The sequence below is a fragment of the Pseudophryne corroboree genome, chromosome 7 (assembly GCF_028390025.1).
Source record: "Pseudophryne corroboree isolate aPseCor3 chromosome 7, aPseCor3.hap2, whole genome shotgun sequence".
NCBI lineage: Eukaryota > Metazoa > Chordata > Amphibia > Anura > Myobatrachidae > Pseudophryne > Pseudophryne corroboree.
Window position 1 is genome coordinate 30,530,438 of NC_086450.1, and position 24,485 is coordinate 30,554,922.

The 24,485-nt window shown below is 46.4% G+C and overlaps 1 protein-coding gene across 2 annotated transcripts in view; it reads right to left on the bottom strand.

The window, feature by feature from the left end:
* The window catches only part of HYCC2 (hyccin PI4KA lipid kinase complex subunit 2), a 201,059-nt gene that overhangs the window by 170,542 nt on the left and 6,032 nt on the right, over positions 1 to 24,485 (bottom strand). The window lies entirely within an intron of this gene.

Genomic DNA, 24,485 nt, shown 5'->3' on the forward strand with positions numbered 1-24,485 from the left:
AACCGGGCGCTTCAGCACACACCAAAAAGGGGTTGTGGCCATTTGGGAGGGGTATTGCCTTGTGACACACCCTATGGTTTGACATTCTTGAGGGCATGTCCAGCACTTATAGAGATGCTGGGCTGCCCCCAAGCTCTCCCCGCACTGTGAATAGATGCCGTGCAATCTATTCACCAGAGATACTTCCCAAATCGCAACCTCCATCACCTGCGAGTTACTGCGGCCCACGGGTGGGGACAACTGAGGGCAGGCTGTTTCAGCGGGGTGCCTCCATAAGGGCAGGGCACTTATGTCATAAAAATCGTGAAGAACGCGGCGCCCTAGTCCATCTTTGCAGTTTTAAAGTCTACCAGTTGATACGGATGGGACTGATTCGTGTTTGTAAGTAAAGCAAAAAAAAAAGAACTTAACTTTGTGTCTGGAACAAACCATGTTGCCGTGCAAGAGGAGCAAACAAAATGTATATTTTTCTGTGCAGGATAAATACTGCCTGCTTTTGCATGTAAACAGAAAAAAGGTTTTTAGGCGCTGAACAGGGTCGTGCAAATATAGCACTGGTAATGGCAGCCACTTGGTAAGGAGGTAGCCGGCCTCCTGAAAGTGAAACAACTAAAACAAAATCACCAAGTAGGCGCACGGTACCAGTGATGTTGATAAAAACACAATTTATTAACATAAAACCAATAACAAACTGATTAAAAGACACAACACTACACAGAGCATATAACTGAGGTATTATACCTTATAGTTCACACACAAAGTGTATAAATAAGTGAAAGGGACACTAATATGCAGGAGAACCCGTCTCTGTAAGATAGGGTTAATCTCTCACATTATTTCCATATCAGACAGTTTAAATGAAAAGGAAGTCCTGTAAACTGATGTAATTAGCGTTTGTGACCATAAAGGTGTCCAGATTTAAATAGTGTTTCTTTGGAGCAAAATAAACCAGCCGATTAATGTTACTCACTGAGACGTAATGATCTCTTGCTGTACGGGATAAATGGTTAAGAAACCGCTTGTTATCACCCTGTGCATGGGTGAGACATCCGTCAGCGGTATATTCAGATGAAAGCCACTTCTTTCTGTGCAGCACCAGTTGTCTGTATTAGATCACCATACAGATCCTCCAGCTTGCTGAGCGACGCCCGGCCGGGTAGGAGGTAACAATGTTCCAAATGCAAGGAGAGTTAGAGTGGAGTGATTGAATCACAGGCTGGATCATTCACCGGTAACTTGTAACAAACGGCTGAAAGTGATGGATGTCGTGCTCCGTGGGACACTTAATGGTCAAGTGTGGCCCTTACTTCTGTACCCTCAACGCGTTTCTCCGCACCTCAGGCGGCTTCTTCAAGAGGCAGAGAGAGATAACAAGCGGTTTCTTAACCATTTATCCCGTACAGCAAGAGATCATTACGTCTCAGTGAGTAACATTAATCGGCTGGTTTATTTTGCTCCAAGGAAACACTATTTAAATCTGGACACCTTTATGGTCACAAACGCTAATTACATCAGTTTACAGGACTTCCTTTTCATTTAAACTGTCTGATATGGAATTAATGTGAGAGATTAACCCTATCTTACAGAGACGGGTTCTCCTGCATATTAGTGTCCCTTTCACTTATTTATACACTTTGTGTGTGAACTATAAGGTATAATACCTCAGTTATATGCTCTGTGTAGTGTTGTGTCTTTTAATCAGTTTGTTATTGGTTTTATGTTAATAAATTGTGTTTTTATCAACATCACTGGTACCGTGCGCCTACTTGGTGATTTTGTTTTAGTTGCTTTTGCATGTAACCCACAAATGTTAGAGAATGATTTATTTTTACACTGCAATTTAGATTTGTTTGGACACACCCCACGCAAATCTAACTCTCTCTGCACATGTTACATCCGCCCCCCTCCTGCACTGCACATGGTTTTGCCCAGTTGCTTGCTTTTCATGCATCATGCCCAGTGTGCTCATTCACAGGGTTTAGCAGCCATTCTTAGAAAACGGGAAGAGAGTGTTTAGTGCTCTAGAGGGTGAAACGTGATTAATGGTGACCTATTACAAGCAATCATACAGTATGCCACCTTACAAAGACTAAAAGCTCCTTCAGCTTTCAGTGTCTGCTGCTAATCCATGTCACACATATACGGTATAAGCAAAAGGATTTACTGTTCATGTCTTGTCTTTGATGTAAACAGACAAGAAATGTCTCCACTATTATAATATATACAAAAAGGACTCTTATTATAACACAGCAGCAAAATCATCAGCGTGCCAAAGAAAGCCACAGAACATAACAGCAATATAAATCCGCTACCGCCGCTTTTGCAAAAATCCAAAACAACATAAAACCCGGTGATATGTTAAACCATCATTATTATCACGGAGTGTCTTGGCACTGTATAAAATAAGAATTTACTTACCGATAATTCTATTTCTCGGAGTCCGTAGTGGATGCTGGGGTTCCTGAAAGGACCATGGGGAATAGCGGCTCCGCAGGAGACAGGGCACAAAAAAGTAAAGCTTTACTAGGTCAGGTGGTGTGCACTGGCTCCTCCCCCTATGACCCTCCTCCAGACTCCAGTTAGGTACTGTGCCCGGACGAGCATACACAATAAGGGAGGCATTTTGAATCCCGGGTAAGACTCATACCAGCCACACCAATCACACCGTACAACTTGTGATCTAAACCCAGTTAACAGTATGACAACAGAAAGGGCCTCTTAAAGATGGCTCCTTAACAATAACCCGAATTAGTTAACAATAACTATGTACAAGTATTGCAGATAATCCGCACTTGGGATGGGCGCCCAGCATCCACTACGGACTCCGAGAAATAGAATTATCGGTAAGTAAATTCTTATTTTCTCTATCGTCCTAAGTGGATGCTGGGGTTCCTGAAAGGACCATGGGGATTATACCAAAGCTCCCAAACGGGCGGGAGAGTGCGGATGACTCTGCAGCACCGAATGAGAGAACTCCAGGTCCCCCTTTGCCAGGGTATCAAATTTGTAAAATTTTACAAACGTGTTCTCCCCCGACCACGTAGCTGCTCGGCAGAGTTGTAATGCCGAGACCCCTCGGGCAGCCGCCCAAGATGAGCCCACCTTCCTTGTGGAGTGGGCTTTTACAGTTTTAGGCTGTGGCAGGCCTGCCACAGAATGTGCAAGTTGAATTGTGTTACAAATCCAACGAGCAATCGACTGCTTAGAAGCAGGTGCGCCCAACTTGTTGGGTGCATACAATATAAACAGCGAGTCAGATTTTCTGACTCCAGCCGTCCTTGCAATGTATATTTTTAAGGCTCTGACAACGTCCAACAACTTGGAGTCCTCCAAGTCGCTAGTGGCCGCAGGCACCACAATAGGTTGGTTCAGATGAAATGCTGATACCACTTTAGGGAGAAAATGCGGACGAGTCCGCAGTTCTGCCCTATCCGAATGGAAGATTAGATAAGGACTTTTATAAGATAAAGCCGCCAATTCAGATACTCTCCTGGCAGAGGCCAGGGCTAGTAACATAGTCACTTTCAATGTGAGATATTTCAAATCCACCTTTTTCAATGGTTCAAACCAATGGGATTTGAGGAAATCTAAAACTACATTTAGATCCCACGGTGCCACCGGAGGCACCACAGGAGGCTGTATATGCAGTACTCCCTTGACAAAAGTCTGGACCTCAGGGACAGAGGCCAATTCTTTTTGGAAGAATATTGACAGGGCCGAAATTTGAACCTTAATGGATCCCAATTTGAGACCCATAGATAATCCTGATTGCAGGAAATGTAGGAAACGACCCAGTTGGAATTCCTCCGTCGGAACCCTCCGATCCTCGCACCACGCTACATATTTTCGCCAAATGCGGTGATAATGTTTCACGGTGACTTCCTTCCGTGCCTTAATCAAGGTAGGAATGACTTCTTCTGGAATGCCTTTCCCTTTTAGGATCTGGCGTTCAACCGCCATGCCGTCAAACGCAGCCGCGGTAAGTCTTGAAAAAGACAGGGACCCTGCTGTAGCAGATCCCTTCTCAGAGGTAGAGGCCACGGTTCGTCCGTGAGCATCTCTTGAAGTTCCGGATACCAAGTCCTTCTCGGCCAATCCGGAACCACTAGTATTGTTCTTACTCTTCTTTGCCGTATGATCTTCAATACCTTTGGTATGAGCGGCAGAGGAGGAAACACATACACTGACTGGTACACCCAAGGAGTTACCAGTGCGTCCACAGCTATTGCCTGTGGATCTCTTGACCTGGCGCAATATTTGTCCAGTTTCTTGTTGAGGCGAGACGCCATCATGTCTACAATTGGTCTTTCCCAACGGTCTATTAACATGTTGAAGACTTCTGGATGTAGACCCCACTCTCCCGGATGAAGATCGTGTCTGCTGAGGAAGTCTGCTTCCCAGTTGTCCACGCCCGGGATGAACACTGCTGACAGTGCTATCACGTGATTCTCCGCCCAGCGAAGAATCTTGGCAGCTTCTGCCATTGCACTCCTGCTTCTTGTGCCGCCCTGCCTGTTTACATGGGCGACCGCCGTGATGTTGTCCGACTGAATCAACACCGGCTTTCCTTGCAGGAGAAGTTCCGCCTGGCTTAGAGCATTGTAGATTGCTCTTAGTTCCAGAATGTTTATGTGAAGAGACTTTTCCAGACTCGTCCATACTCCCTGGAAGTTTCTTCCTTGTGTGACTGCTCCCCAGCCTCTCAGGCTGGCGTCCGTGGTCACCAGGATCCAATCCTGAATGCCGAATCTGCGGCCTTCTAATAGGTGAGCCTTCTGCAACCACCACAGAAGTGACACCCTTGTCTTTGGTGACAGGGTTATTCGCAGGTGCATCTGCAGATGCGACCCTGACCATTTGTCCAACAGATCCCTTTGGAATATTCTTGCATGGAATCTGCCGAATGGAATTGCTTCGTAAGAAGCCACCATTTTTCCCAGGACTCTTGTGCATTGATGTACTGACACTTTTCCTGGTTTTAGGAGGTTCCTGACCAGATCGGATAACTCCTTGGCTTTTTCCTCTGGAAGGAAAACCTTTTTCTGAACCGTGTCCAGAATCATTCCTAGGAACAGCAGACGAGTTGTCGGGATTAAATGGGATTTTGGAATATTCAGAATCCACCCGTGTTGTCTTAGCACCTCTTGAGATAGTGCTAAAGCTGTCTCCAGCTGTTCTCTGGACCTTGCCCTTATTAGGAGATCGTCCAAGTATGGGATAACTAATACGCCTTTTCTTCGAAGAAGAATCATCATCTCGGCCATTACCTTGGTAAAGACCCGAGGCGCCGTGGACAATCCGAACGGCAGCGTCTGAAACTGATAGTGACAGTTTTGAACAATGAACCTGAGGTACCCTTGGTGTGCGGGGTAAATCGGAACGTGTAGATACGCATCCTTGATGTCCAAGGATACCATAAAGTCCCCTTCTTCCAGGTTCGCTATCACTGCTCAGAGTGACTCCATCTTGAACTTGAACTTTTTTATGTAGAGGTTCAAGGACTTCAGATTTAGAATAGGCCTTACCGAGCCATCCGGCTTCGGTACCACAAATAGAGTGGAATAATACCCCTTTCCTTGTTGTAATAGGGGTACTTTGACTATCACCTGCTGAGCGTACAGCTTGTGAATGGCTTCCAACACCCTCTCCCTTTCGGAAGAGACGGTTGGTAAGGCAGACTTCAGGAAACGATGAGGAGGATCCGTCTCTAATTCCAACCTGTACCCCTGAGATATTATCTGCAGGATCCAGGGGTCTACCTGCGAGTGAGCCCACTGCGCGCTGTAATTTTTGAGACGGCCCCCCACTGTCCCCGAGTCCGCTTGAGAGGCCCCAGCGTCATGCTGAGGTTTTTGCAGGAGCCGGGGAGGGCTTCTGTTCCTGGGAAGGAGCTGCCTGTTGGTGTCTCTTCCCTCTTCCTCTGCCTCGTGGCAGGTACGACAAGCCCTTTGCTCTCTTATTTTTGTAGGAGCGAAAAGGCTGCGGTTGAAAGGTCGGTGCCTTTCTCTGTTGGGGAGTGACTTGAGGTAAAAAAGTGGATTTCCCGGCAGTAGCCGTGGCCACCAAGTCTGATAGACCAACTCCAAATAACTCCTCCCCTTTATACGGCAAAACCTCCATGTGACGTTTTGAATCCGCATCGCCTGTCCACTGTCGTGTCCATAAGGCTCTTCTGGCTGAAATGGACATAGCACTCACCCGAGATGCCAGTGTGCAAATATCCCTCTGTGCATCACGCATATAGATAAATGCATCCTTTATTTGTTCTAACGACAGTAAAACATTGTCCCTATCTAGGGTATCAATATTTTCAATCAGGGATTCTGACCAAACTACTCCAGCACTGCACATCCAGGCAGTTGCTATAGCTGGTCGTAGTATAACACCTGCATGTGTGTATATATTCTTTTGAATAACTTCCATCTTTCTATCTGATGGATCCTTAAGTGCGGCCGTCTCAGGAGAGGGTAACGCCACTTGTTTGGATAAGCGTGTGAGCGCCTTGTCCACCTTAGGGGGTGTTTCCCAGCGCGCCCTAACCTCTGGCGGGAAAGGGTATAATGCCAATAACTTTTTTGAAATTATCAACTTTTTATCAGGAGCAACCCACGCTTCATCACACACGTCATTTAATTCTTCTGATTCAGGAAAAACTGTTTGTAGTTTTTTCACACCATACATAATACCCTGTTTTACGGTATCTGTAGTATCAGCTAAATGTAACGTCTCCTTCATTGCCAAAATCATATAACGTGTGGCCCTACTGGAAAATACGTTTGAATTTCTACCGTCGTCACTGGAATCAGTGCCCGTGTCTGGGTCTGTGTCGACCGACTGAGGCAAAGGGCGTTTTACAGCCCCTGACGGTGTTTGAGGCGCCTGGACAGGCATTAATTGATTGTCCGGCCGCCTCATGTCCTCAACTGACTGTTTAAGGGAAGATAAACCATCACGTAATTCCACAAATAAAGGCATCCATTCTGGTGTCGACCCCCTGGGGGGTGACATCTGCATATTTGGCAATTGCTCCGCCTCCACACCAATATCGTCCTCATACATGTCGACACCACGTACCGACACACACCGCAAACTCACAGGGAATGCTCTAATGAAGACAGGACCCACTAGCCCTTTTGGGGAGACAGAGGGAGAGTCTGCCAGCACACACCACAAAGCGCTATATATACAAGGGATATCCTTATATTAAGTGCTCCCTTATAGCTGCTTTAATATATATATATATATAGCCATTAATGTGCCCCCCCTCTCTGTTTTACCCTGTTTCTGTAGTGCAGTGCAGGGGAGAGACCTGGGAGCCGTTCTGACCAGCGGAGCTGTGACAGAAAATGGCGCCGTGTGCTGAGGAGATAGGCCCCGCCCCTTTTTCGGCGGGTTCTTCTCCCGCTATTTTTCCAGTCAGGCAGGGGTTAAATATCTCCATATAGCCCCTATGGGCTATATGTGAGGTATTTTTAGCCTTGTATAAGGTTTATATTTGCCTCTCAGAGCGCCCCCCCCCAGCGCTCTGCACCCTCAGTGACTGCCCAGTGAAGTGTGCTGAGAGGAAAATGGCGCACAGCTGCAGTGCTGTGCGCTACCTTATGAAGACTGAGGAGTCTTCAGCCGCCGGTTTCCGGACCTCTTCACGCTTCAGCATCTGCAAGGGGGTCGGCGGCGCGGCTCCGGGACCGGACTCCACGGCTGGGCCTGTGTTCGATCCCTCTGGAGCTAATGGTGTCCAGTAGCCAAGCAGCAAATCCACTCTGCATGCAGGTGAGTTTACTACTTTCCCCCTAAGTCCCACGTTGCAGTGATCCTGTTGCCAGCAGGACTCACTGTAAAGAAAAAAACCTAAACTAAACTTTCTCTAAGCAGCTCTTTAGGAGAGCCACCTAGATTGCACCCTTCTCGTTCGGGCACAAAATCTAACTGGAGTCTGGAGGAGGGTCATAGGGGGAGGAGCCAGTGCACACCACCTGACCTAGTAAAGCTTTACTTTTTTGTGCCCTGTCTCCTGCGGAGCCGCTATTCCCCATGGTCCTTTCAGGAACCCCAGCATCCACTTAGGACGATAGAGAAATATAAAATCAATACAGAACAATGAGCTAACTACAAGTAAGGAGGAGGTTCTTGACGAGCGATTACAGATCAAAAGAAGAACTGAGATTTACGTTACTGCAAGTACCCAGCAAATACATCATCCCGTACTGGAACACTGGCCTTCAGATGTTCTCTAGAGTGAAATCTGGCAGCTTGCAATCACACGGGTGGGGAATTAATACAGCTGCACAGTGGTCTTATCTGTGACTACAGGACCACCGACATTACCTGGCAACCTGTTGTACCGTCTATATTTTACTTGTGGAGTATATCAAATGACAGTACATTATTTGCTCTGCAGGTTGGGGGGGGGGGGGGGGGAATTCAATTGGCCGTGATAAAATACCGTGGACTAATTGATCCCCCAGGACTATTCAATTAGCACAGCAGGCTGCACTTCCCAGGGATTTTTTGGACTAGACCCGAAAAGAAATACATGGATAAACTGCCACTTTTTGGGTGCCGCGAACCCGTTAACACGCAGGTCCGGGAATATCCCGGATTCAATGGGGGATATTCAATTGTTTGAAAAGTCGGTTGGGTGTCTGTTTTTTCCTGTCTATTAGATAGGGAAAAACAGACACCCAACTAACGTTTCAAACAAGTGAATACCCCCCCCCTATGTGTTCACGACCGAAAACAGTTAACTTAATGGGTGAGAAAAGAAGGCTCTAATTAAATAGCCCGGACGTTACAGCCCTATGCTACCAACTTTTCTTACACCAGATAAATTAACATGTCTAATTGAATTCACCCCTAGAACGATTAAATTGCTATTTTAAGGGGAGGGGAGAGGAATTCATTTAGCCATGATAAAGCATTAAGTTAACCCGCGTTAAAACACATAAGACATGAAGGGGGGGGAATTCAAAAGTTTGAAAAGTCGGTTGGGCGTCTGGCTTTTCCTGTCTATTAGATAGGAAAAAATAGACATCGAACTGACTTTTCAAACAATTGAATCTCACCCGAAAAGTCTGATTATCGCCTGACTGCACGATCCCATTTCTTGAGCAATCCAGTTAACAAATGTGTTAAAACTAAATACATCCAATAATAAAAAATAAAAAAACAGTGAAAGTGCAGATGAAAAATGGGGAAATCTGCCTGTACCCCCAAAAATTAAGAGAACAGTATAGAAGTCTATCAATGGCCGCAATAAAAGCATTTGAGGTTCTTAAAATGTGTCAAATGGTGTTACAGTACATTCATTTAGAAAGCAAGTGTTTTCCTGCAAACTAAGCTCACTCATGAAATTAGGGGTGCATATATATTGCAATTAGTAGGATTTTGTGTTATTTTAGGGGACTTAAAAAAAAATCTTTCAAAAACAACAGTAACTCTCACCTGCAAGACTAAAAAAAACCCTTTCCAGTTCATACAGCACCCCAATATACCTGCCCCACATCTTTAAACCCACTTTCTTGCCCTTTTCATTTTGAATTACAATTATTGGACAAATGAAGCTAATTTACAATTGCCTAATCAATCATTAAGGGGGGAGGGGGGGGGGGTATTCAGGGGGTTCTGCACAAAATCCAGACATTTCTACCTTAAAACAGGGATTTTCACCAACTCATCACCTACTCAGGAGGTGGTGAAAAGTAATCCCCATTAAACCTATGGTGAATTATGGAGTATATGTTTTGGGGGACAATTGAATACCGCTTTTGTGAGTCGAGAAAAAAAGCCTGTTTTTATCGCTGCTAACTGAAGTAACCCTTAAGTGTTTTTTTGTTTGTTTTTTAAACATTGTATATCCATTCATGTTAAAGGTTGAGTCTCCCATATGTGAAAAACTGATTTCCACAATACACAATTTTTTGAGCGTGACTATATATTCAATTAGACCCAGTATTTTACCAGGGTTAATTGTGCTGCCGGGGGCTCTTCTATTACCCCCAATAAGCTAGCATGAGCGGTGGCATATTGAGGGTTACCTGATGCTGCACCAGTTCTGGCTCCCTCCGGTCGCTTAACCGCTCCCCCATCATGTGATGGGGGATTCGGGTTAACTTGGTCTTCGGGTCATGGCGGTGCCCCGGCTTACCCGCCGGGGGTCAGCGATGAGCGTCGGCTCCCTCCCTGCAGTCCCAGCCTGCGGCAGACATGGCACACTGCAGGTCACTGCGGTTATCGGGGATCTTGTTTTGCCTGCCTCAGGCAGGCGAAACCAAATCCCCAGAAACAGTCCCGTTTTCATGCAAAAAGAGGGATGTTTCTACCGAAAACACACAGGTTTCACTGAACCTGTGAGTTTTCGGGAGGTCATTTTTTTTTTTTTTTTTAAGGGCGATACATATTGGATAGCCTGTATAAAAAATAAAAAAAAAATCTGCGAAACATCGGAAAAAAGTCCGAAAATTAATTCACCGGTTCACTGTACACAAACTTTGTGCCACGCACATAATTATTACAAATGTTGTATAAAGTTGCCTTCAGGCTGTGTATATAAGGCATAAAGGAAACTGAAATGCATTTCGTGTTTAGACTTGGGTTCCATCCCCAAGATCTCTTATTACAGAATCCAAATATTCCTAAGTACGGAAAAATCCTATACACTTCTGGTCCGAAGCATTTTGGATAGACCTGTATAACCTCCCAAAAATCCCCCTGCACGTCAACATAATCCGGTCATATTTATACAAACTCTTCTCAGATTGCTGACTCTGCAACAGATAAATATTATTTTTTTTGTTATCTTTTCTTACCCAAAGCAAGTCCTGCAGGGTCCCATGAGAATCAAATTCTCTGATCTACCTTATTTTATACTGCAGCTACTTAACATTTGTTGTTTAGATTTAAAAGTACATATTTATGTCCTATAAACATTTATTTTAAAAATAAACTTTTTTATTTTTTTATTTCCAGCATAATATAAGCTTTTCCCTTCCGGTTACGTATCGGTGTCACAAGGCATCTCTCTGATAGCACAGCAGTGTCTTATACATAAAACGGAGATTGCTCCTGTCAGAGTCGCTTCAGGGAGAGAACGAGAAGTGCTTACAGAGATCGTCCGTTTTATGTTACATATTAGGGAGGAAAGACATATATTTATTTTTATGTACGCCGGAATGGTTCTAGGTGTCCAAGAAGCTGTGCCTAGGGCACTAAAATGGGCAAATTAAATTATGCAGCAAAAACGCAAGGTTCTCATTCTGGTAATAACTCACGTCATGGTTTATAAGACATAAAACTAGCAATATACTGCATTATTTTCCAAGGCACGCGTCTTCTGCACAGTTAGACAAGCAGGTAGGATGGTAATAAAACCAGACTGGTAAGAATGTTCTGTCCTGGGCTATTAAGATCATGGTAGCAATGAATGTGCCACATCTCTCCTGCCTAGGGGTGCCACTATCAGGGGACGGCACAGCAGTCCCCCTGCATCAGAGTTTTCCAGTGCCCCAATTCAGGCACAGTTATTTGGAAATATAACAAAGACTACATACCGTATGATGCATCAGGGGGGAGTCTCAGAAGTGGGCTCAAGTGCCATCCACGAGCCCAGAAGATTTGGTATGTGTCAGGTGGAGTCTAAGAAGCATTCGCATGTTCAATCGTGAATCCCAGAAGAGGAGGTCCTTACACCACGATAAATACCCCAAAAGGGCCCAGAAAAACCAAGTAGCTGAAAGGTTGCCGAATCTAGCCAGAATCCCAGGGTGGGGGGCAAGTGGGCATCCAATAATATTGTGCCTGGGGGCGGACTGACTCCTCAATGCGCCCCTGCCTATCTCCTCACTGAGTAACAACTGGATCTGCTAGAATGATCTGGCCACTGAAAAGTTTCCGATTAATCTTCTATAAGGAGATCCAAAATCGAGATTTATGGTAAGAACTTACCATTGTTAAATCTCTTTCTGCGAGGTACACTGGGCTCCACAGGGAATGACAATGGGATGTAGAGTAGGATCTTGATCCGAGGCACCAACAGGCTAAAAGCTTTGACTGTTCCCAGAATGCATAGCGCCGCCTCCTCTATAACCCCGCCTCCGTGCACAGGAGCTCAGTTTTTGTTGACCAGTCCAATGCAGTAGCAGGCAAAAGAGACGACAACGGTTAGTAGCCACATACACCACACTCTCATGACAGGAGAAAGTGTCAGCGTCTAAAGCCATACCAACCCAAAGAAGCTAAGTGCGTCAGGGTGGGCGCCTTGTGGAGCCCAGTGTACCTCGCAGAAAGAAATATAACAACGGTAAGTTCTTACCATAAATCTCCTATTCTGCTGCGGGGTACACTGGGCTCCACAGGGAGTGACATTGGGGATGTCCTAAAGCAGTTTCTTATGGAAGGGGACGCACTGTAGCGGCCACAAGAACCCGGCGTCCAAAGGAAGCATCCTGGGAGGCAGAAGTATCAAAGGCATAGAACCTTATGAACGTGTTCACTGAGGACCACGTAGCCGTCTTGCACAATTGTTCAAGGGTCGCACCACGGCGGGCAACCCAAGTAGGTCCAACCGACAAGAGTAGAATGGGCCTTGATGGTAGCAGGAGCTGGAAGGCCAGCCTGTACATAAGCATGTGCAATCACTATTCTAATCCATCAGGCCAGGGTCTGCTTGTGAGCAGGCCAGACACGTTTGTGAAAACCAAACAGAACAAAGAGAGAATCCGACTTTCTGATGGAGGCAGTTCTCTTCACTTAGATACGGAGAGCCCGTACCACATCCAAAGACCGCTCTATGGAAGTCAATTCAGAAGAGGTAAAGGCCGGAACCACAATCTCCTGATTAAGGTGGAAGGAAGACACCACCTTAGGTAAATACACGGGACGTGTTCTAAGAACCGCCCGATCACGGTGAAAAATCAGATATCGTGACCTACAAAAGACAAGTCACCCAAATCCGACACCCGTCTAGCAGAGTCAATAGCCAGCAGAAACAATATCTTATGAGAAAGTCACTTAAGGTCTGCAGATTCAAGAGGTCCAAACAGATACCCTTGCAACGCCTCCAGAACCACCGACAAGTCCCAAGGGGCCACAGGCGGGATGTATGGAGGCTGAATCCGCAACACACCCTGAGTGAACGTATGTACATCAGGTAAAGACGCAATTTTTCTCTGGAACCAAACCGACAAGGCAGAAATATGAACCTTGATGGAGTCCAGACGAAGGCCCAAGTCCAGGCCCTGTTGTAGAAAGGCCAAAAGTTTGGCCGTACGAAACTTGTAAGCGTCATGATTGTTAGATGCGCACCAAGCAAAGTAAGAATTCCAGACCCTATGGTAAATCCGAACAGAAGCCAGTTTCCGGGCCGTCGACATGGTTTGAATGACCGCCTCAGAAAATCCTTTGGCCCTCAAGATGGAAGCTTCAAGAGCCATGCCGTCAAAGCCAACCGGGCTAAATCCTGATATACACAGGGGCCCTGAACGAGGAGATCAGGGCGCTGTGGAAGTAGAAGGGGACGCTCTATCGAGAGACCCTGAAGGTCTGAGAACCAATGCCGTCTGGGCCACGCGGGAGCGATCAGAAGTAGGAGTCCTCCCTCTTGCTTGAACTATTCTGGGCATTATTAGTAATTACTATTATTATTATTATTACTCTGGGCAGTAGTGACACCGGAGGGAACACGTATGGCAGCTGAAAGTTCCATGGAATTGCCAGTGCGTCCACGAACGCTGCTTGAGGATCCCTTGTCCTTGCTCCGAAGACCGGAACCTTTTGATTGTGTCGAGACGCCATCACGTCCACATCTGGAAGGCCCAACCTGTCCACGAGTTGAAAAACTTCTGGATGGAGGCTCCACTCTCCGGCGTATACGTCCTGACGACTGAGAAAGTCAGCTTCCCAGTTTAGGACCCCCGGAATGAATACTGCCGATATGGCTGGCAGATGGCGTTCCGCCCACTGAAGAATCCGTGATACTTCCCTCATTGCCATGCGGCTTCGAGTGCCGCCTTGATGATTGATGTATGCCACCGTGGTAGCATTGTCCTACTGTACTTGAACAGGTCTGTTCTGTATTAAATGCTGAGCCAAGTTCAACGAGTTGAACACCGCCCACAATTCCTGAATGTTTATCGGGAGGAGACACTCCTCCTTGGTCCACCGACCCTTAAGGGAGTGTTGCTCCAACACCGCGCCTAACCTCTCAGACTGGCATCCGTCGTCAGAAGGACTAAGTTGGAGATCCAGAAGGGACGACCCCTTCTCAATCAATGGTCCTGAAGCCACCAGCTCAGTGACAGACGGACCTCCGGAGACAATGAGATCATTTGAGACCTGATCCGGTGAGGCAGGCCGTCCCACTTGGCAAGGATCAGCTTCTGCAGAGGGCGGGAATGGAATTGAGCGAACTCCACCATGTCGAAAGCCGACACCATGAGACTTAGCACTTGCATCGCCGAATGTATCGACACTTCAGGACTTTCTCCCGAGACAAGAACAACTGCTAGTTGTCAGTGTCCAACAACGCCCCCAGGTGCACCATGCTCTGAGCAGGGACCAGGGAAGATTTCTTCCAGTTAATGAACCACCCGTGGGCTTGCAGAAACTGCATGGTCAGATCCAGATGGCGTAGGAGAACTTCTGGGGAAATTGCCAGGATCAACAAGTCGTCCAGGTACGGTAGGATCCTGACCCCTTGACGGCGGAGTACAGCCGTCATTTCCGCCATGACCTTGGCGAAGACTCTCGGAGCCGTGGTCAAACCAAAAGGTAACACCCGAAATTGGTAATGGAGGTTGACAATAGCAAACCTCAGGTACTGCTGATGCGACATTGCAATGGGAATATGCAGGTAAGCATCCTGTAACGTCCAGGGAGACCATATAATCCCCAGGTTCCAATGCCAGAACAATAGAGCGAAGAGTTTCCATACAAAACTTGAGAGACCCTCACAAATTTGTTCAAGGACTTGAGGTTGAGAATGGGCCATGAGGACCCATTCGGTTTCAGGACTAGGAACAGCGGTGAATAGTACCCCTTGCCTCTCTGAGCCAGAGGCACCTGTACTACCACTCATGTGTCCAGGAGGGACTGTACCACCGAATCAAGAGTTTTTGCCTTTACCTGATCCGAAGGGACGTTGCGAATCCACTGGCAGGGGTGTTTCCCAATTTTTACTTAGCTCCGCAGCGAGGGGATAGCGAGCCAGCATCTTCTTATGAGGTGTGAATGTCTTTCCTGGATTTTCCCAGGACTCCTGACGTATCAACTAAATGGTCAGAATGAGGAAAAACTTGTTTAACCACTTTCTGACGTTTAAATCTGTCCGGTTTCTTAGGGACAGCATCAGGCTCTGGGTCATCAGTAATTTGAAGAATGAGCCTCATAGCCTCCAACCAGTCAGGAACATCCACCTGTGAAACAGATTCCCTATCAGAAGCGTCAGAATCAGAATCTGTGGGGTCAGTATAAACGCCATCCTCATCAGACGAGGTGTCTGGGACATTGGTGGATTGTGAGGAAGTAATGGCCCGCTCAGAGGACCCCTTGGTCTTAGGCGGGCGAGGGTTTGACTTCTGAGTAGTCAGTGATTGGTTCAATTGCTGTAACTGAGCAAACAGTTGATCTACCCATGGCGGGTTAACTGCGGGGACTATAAGCGGTTGTACCTGCACAGGAGGTCCCATAGGGGGCGTTAGTCTAGGTACCAGCGTATTCAATAGCGTGGAGAAGGTAGCCCAAGGAGGGTCATTTTGAACCCCCGTTGCTACGATCCCACTGGGGGAAGGGGGTAAGGAACCCCCAGAACCTGAACCCTCAGCTGCTTTTTTTTCCTCAAATGTGTCTGCAGCGTCAACACCACGCAATGTGGAATCAGCCCCAGCACCATTGCCCTTTGTAGCTGACATATCCAAAAGCTCAATGCAGGGCAACCCAGTACAATATCAGCAGCACAATACCGGACAAGAACCCACTGTGCAGTGTAACAGCACAAACAGGGAATTCAAGAGGTATATGGTGACTAGAAATCACAGAGAAAAATACCCACTGAGTATATCTTGTTAAATACCTATGTTAAATGATAAACTTGACGCACCTAGCCCCCTCAAGTTATAGAATATAGGGATAGCAATCCGAGTGAGATACACGAAATGGAGGTCACACAGCAGCTATATGCACACACAAAGTCACATTGTACAATGCAGAAATTATGACATGCAATAAAACTGCACTGGACTAGCAATACAGAGTACTACTAAGTATAGCTATACACTCAATAGATATAACAATGCACAGTAAAGACTGGATGTATATCACAGGGTACTTGTACTACATAACCCTGACTAAATGCACTCTTTCTTAACTAACACTGTCAGCAGACATGTAGAATACTTTAGTGTCCTGTAAAATGCACAGTGCTGACATGCAGGCGGCTTTACAGAGGAGGATTTGCCCAAACAGTCCCAGGATCAGCTCAGCTTGACCTAATGGCGCCCAAACGCTGACAGGGAGTGAGGGAGAGAGAGATTTGCAGCTCCAGGGCGGGAACATTTACTCTAAATGGCACCCTGGGGCTGGGGGAGGAGCTACAGGTCAAAGCCTTATCCCCCTGCTGGACTTCACCACCGGGTACAGTGGGCTACATAATAAACGTTTTGGTTTTTTTTTATCAAAACCGACCTGTGTCCTTGCCCTGGTAGTCTAGTGGGGTCCCTGTACTACCACAGTGTCCACCACAGCGCGTACGGCCCGCCTCCCACCGGCCGCGCGGGATCGCGATTTCCAGCGGGTCCCGTCTGGAGGAACCACTTACCTCCTCCCTGAGTGCGGCTACGCGATCCTTGAGAGCAGCGGTGGTGTGTGTGTGACTAACTTGAGAGAAACTGGAGTCTCCGCTGTAAGTACCCGGCAAGGGTACCTGGGGGAGGTGATGGAGCTGCAGCAGGAGATGTCTGACTGACATCTAACACTCTGTCTCTGCTGCAGCCCTTGAAGTCTTCAGATTTCACTTAAAAAAGCTCTTCTGAGGGTTGCTGGAGCAGCCCCCCTGTTGTATGCCTGCACTGCATGGCACAAACTACAAAACTGAACTCCTGTGCACAGAGGCCGGGTTATAGAGTAGGCGACGCTATGCATTCTGGGAACAGTCAAAGCTTTTAGCCTGTTGGTGCCTCGGATCAAGATCCTCTGGGTCTACTAAGAACATCCTTTGTGGGTTAACTGGTAGCTAAAGAAAATAAAAATCCTAGTGTGTATATGGGGTCGGGATTTAGCCTGTAAGCTCCAATGGCTCAGGTGCTTATGACAAACATTCTCTGAAGCTCTGCGTAAAATGTTAGCGCTATATAAAAAGGTTACAAAAAAAATAACACTCAAAAACACTTTATGGCGACTTTTAACAAATGCGCCACGTGCTACCGGAACGCCGCAAACTTTCTCAGGCAACCACTATTCACAATGTTGCCTGAAAGGTTTTTCATGAAGGTTTGCTCAAGTATTTTCAACTTGCTCTTTAAATTTGTGACAGTCACGTGACTTTACACCAGCAGAAAAGACGGTCATGCAGAACACACCGGCACTACCCCACGCAGATCGGCGATCTGGCAGTGACTGGTCATTTCTCCTCCGCTCCACTGATATGCAGAGAGAGAGACACAAGCGTGCGCCTAGCCCGTAATGCAAAGTGCCCCCTAGTACGTCTCCTCCAGTTCTGGAAGTAATTGGTACAGACAAGATAAATGAGAGATGGGGATGAATGCCAAGATCAGCAAACAGACTGCTACACCGAGACAAACCTGCTTTTATGCCTGGAAGAAAAGACTGACTGTGGACAGAAGTATGATCCCTTGCACAGAAACTGGGACACTGTGTCACACTACAACACGAGGGCGGTCACTCAGCCACCAGCATAAATTCCCTAGGGCGCTTCAGCCTGCTATCAACCGTACAATACTACACCCGTATAAGCAATATGATGTTTGTGACTGCTACAAACTTGTTCATCCATCAGTGAGTAAGCAGCTGCCCAGCTATGCTGACTGAACAGGTGGTGCAAGGGAGGGGAGACACAGCGCTTACGTCCCAAATCTGCCAAGAGCCCGGGCCTCTGTGACCCCCCCTCAGCACGTTCTCTCTCTCTGCAAGGCCTACATGGAAACAAGCAGGTGTGCGCCCTTTCCCGGCAGGCATGCTGCGTTACATAACTAATGAGAGAATCCGCAAGCACGTTCCGGGGACAGCGATAGGTCAACCGGAATAGACGATAGTGTTGAGCCAAGTATAACGTAAGGCAGGGTTAGGGATGTTATACATCCCTGCTTTCTTATCACTAAAGGATTGCTGGCCAGGTCCCGGCTTATTATTCAGAGCAGCGCATTATGTTCCGATCCAAGCACAGGTGGCTATCTCACCATGCAGCAACGGGAGCCAATTGCAGTGAGGAGATCACCTGTACAGGTACAGCGATGAATGAGTAGTCATATGCTGGTGGATAGAAATCGTTCTCTGCTACCTATTTTCTTGGGGGGTTTTCTCTACTATGTACATAGTGTGATGTTAAACAAGAAAATCCAGCGGACTTTCTGACAAGTATGGCAACACGCCTCGGGCAACTTCTGATTTTCTGCATAAACAAACTCAGTGTTCAAAGTAAGTAAAGATGATACAGCTCCAATTTAAAAGGAATTTGTCACTATCTTTAGCATGGCTGCAGCACGTCTATGGCTTGGGCCAGAGTTCACTAATACGCAACCTATCGATTCCATGGAACAGTGATGTCACGGAGAGACAAGTCAATGTCACCACAGTGCGGAGGTAACAAGGTCTCTAAGTGCTGGATTCCTCAAATACTCCACGAAAGCAGAGGAAACATCTGTTTTTTTTTACAGATAAAGGACCAGAATAAAATTACCCACTCGCAGCTGCTGAAGCGGCATCCGGCAGCTTCGCAGGGTGTTTCTCTGTTGCGATCTCTGCTCGCAGCCTACAGCGGTGCCAGGAAAAATCGGGCTACCGCGATTGCACTTATTAGTGCAGCGTACGTTACCACACACAGCTTGTGTGTAATTGAACCTGCCCCTACGACAACATCTGTCGCTCCTTTCTCAAAGGACACAAACGACAGCCGCACTCTCCAACTTCTTTCTTTCATAGAAAGATTCAAGAATAAAAATAAGCAACCATATTAAAAATAAAATAAAATAAAAGCCACAACAAACCATGAAAGCCTATGTTAACAATGAAGGAGATGGAAACAAATCCACAATTCAAATAAACCTAGAATAAACATATAGGGGTCGATTCAATTCACTGACAGTTGAATAGCGCCGGGAATTAGCTCCCGGCGCTATTCAATACAGCGACAAGTGACACTCAATTGTTGGGAATTCTTCTCTCACTCCCGGGGGATGAGAGAAGAAATCCGACAAAAGTGCTGCCGCGCGGCCGGCGTGAGGCTGATTCTGTCGGGAATCAGCATCGCGGCGGGGAGTTAAGTCGGAGAATGCCCGTTCTCCCGACAATTCAACCTATTAAGCCTTCGCCGACTTAACTTGAGCTGAATTGAATAGCGACGAGAGCTAACTCCCGGCGCTATTCAACTGTCAGTGAATTGAATCGACCCCATAGAAGTGCTGCAAGTATTGACTATGCTCTGCAGTACTATTGAGCATGCAAGAGAGAACATCACTAGTCACAGCGAGCTCTCTTATGCTGGAATTAGACGTCCTACGGAAGGCTTGCTGTCATTAGGTCGACAAGATTAGGTCGACAGTCATTAGGTTGACCACTATTGGTCGACAAGTATTAGGTCGACGTGGCCATTATGTCGTCCTGGAAAAGGGGCGACATGAGTTTTTCAATTTTATTTTTTAACTTTTTCATACTTTACCATCCACTTGGACTACAATTGGGAATGGTTACCCGAAGCTCGCTCGCCATGCGAGGAAACACGGCGCACTAATTGGGGTTCCCCGTCACTTTATGAAGAAAACGACACCAACAAAAAGTTAAAAAAAACTCAGTCTGCATTTTACATGTCAACCTTGTTCAAGTCGACCTAGTGACCCTGTCGACCAATAGGGGTCGACCTAATGACTGTCAACCTAAGTCTTGTCGATCTATTGACCCATACCCCTACGAAAACTGAAAGCTTCCTGGCCCTAAGTTACTTCACCTCCGTTGTGAGCGCTGTGCAAAAATGGAAGAAGGAAAACTCATCATCAGCCCAAATCACCACCAAACACGTCTGTGACCTCCTCGCTCCCCAGCCCTAAGAGCAGAGTGTGAATACGGTTTGTGAGATAAATCTGAGCCAACCGCCCAGGGAACTCCGCACCAGAGTCCGCCTTGTTTTAGACACTGATGAACAATCAACGGATCAATAGTGTTTCAGGGCAATGAACAGACAACAGAAACATGGCTGCAATCCAGGTAACCCATTCAGTGTATTTTCTTTTCTACTTTGCGGCTTCACTTCTCATATACACAGTATCCCATTGAGCGAAGAGCTTCGTTCACTAATGACTGGAATGCAAACCTTTTTGGAAAGACTGCAGAGATCACTGAGAAGAGATTGTTGGCTCGTTCGGGCGGGGCCATCGCTACGTTGTGTTCCATGTCAGTGTATGTTATTCAATGTGCAGCTCTGGGTAATATGTTGGTGCTTTATATATAAAATATACCGTATTTGCCGGCGTATAAGACGACTGGGCGTATAAGACGACCCCCAACATTTCCACTCAAAATATAGAGTTTGTTATATACTCGCCGTATAAGACTACCCCCTTCCACACACCAAATAAAACGTAAAAAGAACATCAGATTTGTGACATACTGTATATTATGACCTGATAAGAGATTTGGATAGGGAGTATTTATCAAGGTATGCATAAGAAGGGGGGAGGGGGTGAGGAGAAAGTTGTAAAATGTATAAAAGTATACCCCTGTGTGCATTTATTGTTACCGGTTTCACATGAGTGCCATTAGTATTAGTGCCATTACAGTACCTGTCATTGTCACCACTGTACGGCCACAACGCGACTGCAGCGCCTCCGGCCAGTCCCTGCATCTCCCTGTAATTGGCACTAGTGACCCGCCGCGGCCGCACTGGATACCGCGCGATACTGGATGGTGAGTAGAATGAGGTGGGCGGGCATCGGGAGGCCACTATGGGCACCGGGCGAGTATCGGAAGGCCACTATGGCAGCTATGTCTATCCCAACTGAAGTGCACCCGGCGTATAAGACGACCCCCCCACTTGGAGGCATGTTTTTCAGGGCAAAAAAGTAGTCTTATACGCCAGCAAATACTGTAATTATAAAAATGAAGTCTTGTAGCATTCACTGCTGGCCGACTGTATCAGGGTGACCGAATAGTGGAGAGCCCGGCGCTCCAGTGACCTCATCACATGGTCGCGGCTTAACGGTGACCCGGAGCAGCAGCATGGTGAGTGATGTTGGGACCATTCCCTTATCTCATGTAGAAGCAGTAACTAGGGGAAAGAATCACAGAGTAGAGAAGGGATGGGGGACCTTCGGCCCTCCAGCTGTTGTTGAACTACACATACCAGCATGCCTTGCTACAGTTTTGCTAAAACTGTTGCAGGGCATGCTGGGATGTGTAGTTCAACAACAGCTGGGGAGCCGAAGGTTCCCCATCCCTGGGGTAGAGGCTGGGAGGTGACAGTTGGCGATTGGTGAAGAAGATGACTTGGAGAGTGATAGGTAATGGATAAAAGGGCAGGGGAGACTGGTGTACGCGAGGGGTAGAGGTGCTGACGATGAGAAATTAATAAGGCGGCGTTGGTTGGTAATGAGTTACACTACTTTTCTGAAAGCCAAAAGAACTTGCACTCAAGATCAAAAACGAGGGCCTGACACAACCAAGAGCAACCTCAGAAAACTATTCTATGACCAGCATCTATCCATTACGTTGAAACCACATATTAATAGATTCAAAGATAGTCAAAGATATATGACCATCATTTCAAACTTACAATATTAAACTACAGGCAAAGAGGATGGGGGATACAAAAGTAATAACAATAATGAATAAGAATATAAAGTAGAGGTAAGGCTGTGGGACAGGGCTGACGGGCTTTGTCTGGGAGGGATCACCACTTCGGTGGGGGACAGAGGCAGGACCAACTGGTACAGAGATGAAGGTAACACGGTGATAACCAAAATGAAAAATGGAGCGGAGTTACGGGAAGTACGTAAGCTTGCGAGTAATATATACACAAACCAAAAAGTGAAATCTTCTTTGCATTCTAATTAACGGGGGACAAAAAGAACAAAACCATATTGCGAGATAGGGCAGATTAGAAAAGTAATCTGCAACTTGACTGGAAGAGCAGCGCCATGGTTAATCAATGTATGCCGTGGGAGGGACCAGAATATGAGATCCTGCCTTAAACAAACTGTTTTTATTGAACTTTCCAGCGTTCCAGCTGTGGCCGCTATTTGGTTGCAAACCAGTGGAAATGCAGCAGAGGAGATTATCAGGCTGGGACAGAATCAGCTCATTCATACCTTGTTCTACACAGGAAAATATTCCGAGGAATAAATCAACTGCACTTACAGCTGTCATGTACTGTTACATAGGGAGCACGCGTGGCTGTGGTATGTATGTCATAGCCAATATGGCTGCAGGTGACAGACCTCCTGCACACTCAGTGATAACAGCCTACAGAGACAATGCATGCAACCAATCACACCTACCAAAGCCTATGCTAGTATCAAGGTGCATAAAATACACAAAAACATGATACGCTTGTGACATCATATAAACAGTGAGACAGAAGAGCACAAATAACAGATTTGTATATTTGATCACGATGATTAGGATACAAGACTTCATCTGAGTGCGTGCCAAAAAGCGTAAAATAATCACCACATCATTTAACGGTCTCCAATAGCATTTGCAGAAACAACCAATGAAAACGCAGGGCCTCTTGGCCATCAAATCTGTATTCAAATGGGTTGTCTATAAGTTGGCGCGTCAAATAGTCCATACGTGCAGTTTTAAATGTACAAAGATCTTTTTCTTTTCTTTTTTCCCCAAACACACTTGGAGATTAAAAAAGGGAAAATTTAACCAAATCTGATGCTCATTTTATCTCTGTCCCATAAAGATATTAAACGATCACATAAAAAATAATTGAGTTCCTTTATGATAACAATTTTCTGTTATTGTACGCTTGCAATGTGCACTTCCTACACAACACACGGCCGACCAGGGAGCAGAACTGAGGGTTACTCACAGCAAGTTACTGAACAAGAATTACACTTTGTACATTTTACCAATCATATTAAAATGTGTATTCCACTTCCAAACAGTCAGTAATCACTAAATATTACTCCCATACATGTATATCTGCAATGCAGCATATTCTGTAGCAGTCCTACGCAACGCCTGACATCCGGATAGTGTTTTGTTTGGTTGCGCCGGGTAACTGACACTGCTATGTAGCACTGAGACTGTCTGGCTTTCCCTCCCCACCTGCGATTATTATTTCCATTTTGATTAGCTAGGATTATCTAAATTACCCAATTTGCCTTTACAAAGAAAAAAAAAGAAGACACTTTAAATCCTGTGACATGATCACAAAACAACAAACTTTTACCAATTTGTGGCATATTACTTTTGCCCAGTCACAGTGCTTAGTGTATGTGTATAATGGGCTATGGTGGTCATTCCGAGTTGATCGCTAGCTGCATTCGTTCGCTGTGCAGCGATGAGGGGGGGGGGAAAGGCACTTCTGCGCATGCGTATGCGGCGCAATGCACACACGCGACGTACTATTACAACGAACGATGTAGTTTCACACAGGCGAAGCATTTCAGTTGCACTGCTGGCCGCAGAGTGATTGACAGGAAGTGGGCGTTTCTGGGTGTGAACTGACCGTTTTCAGGGAGTGTGCGGAAAAACGCAGGTGTGCCAGTGTAAACGCAGGCGTGGCTGGCCGAACGCAGGGTGTGTTTGTGACGTCAAAACAGGAACTGAACAGTCTGAAGTGATCGCAAGCGCTGAGTAGGTCTGAAGCTACTCAGAAACTGCACAAAAATAATTTTGTAGCCGCTCTGCGATCCTTTCGTTCGCACTTCTGCTAAGCTACAATACACTCCCCGTGGGAGGCGGCATAGCGTTTGCACGGCTGCTAAAAACAGTTAGCGAGCAATCAACTCGGAATAACCCCGTGTCTCGTAGCCATTATAATGGCACACGGTGCTCGTATGTCACTTCAAGCTGCCATGTGCAGCTGAGAAATTAATCTAGCTCAGATAAGAAAGCTAAAAAAATGCATCTGGGATTCACTAATGCGCCTACAAAAAGGTATTTCTGGGATCACAATTCCCTGCTACACATGGGCCATTCCTTATCTCGCAATAGCAAAACTGTATTCATCACTTTTAGACACTGGCTTACACTGCCCGATGTACCCCTCAGTTACTACTGACACAAACATTTCCTACACAAATTCAGGTCCA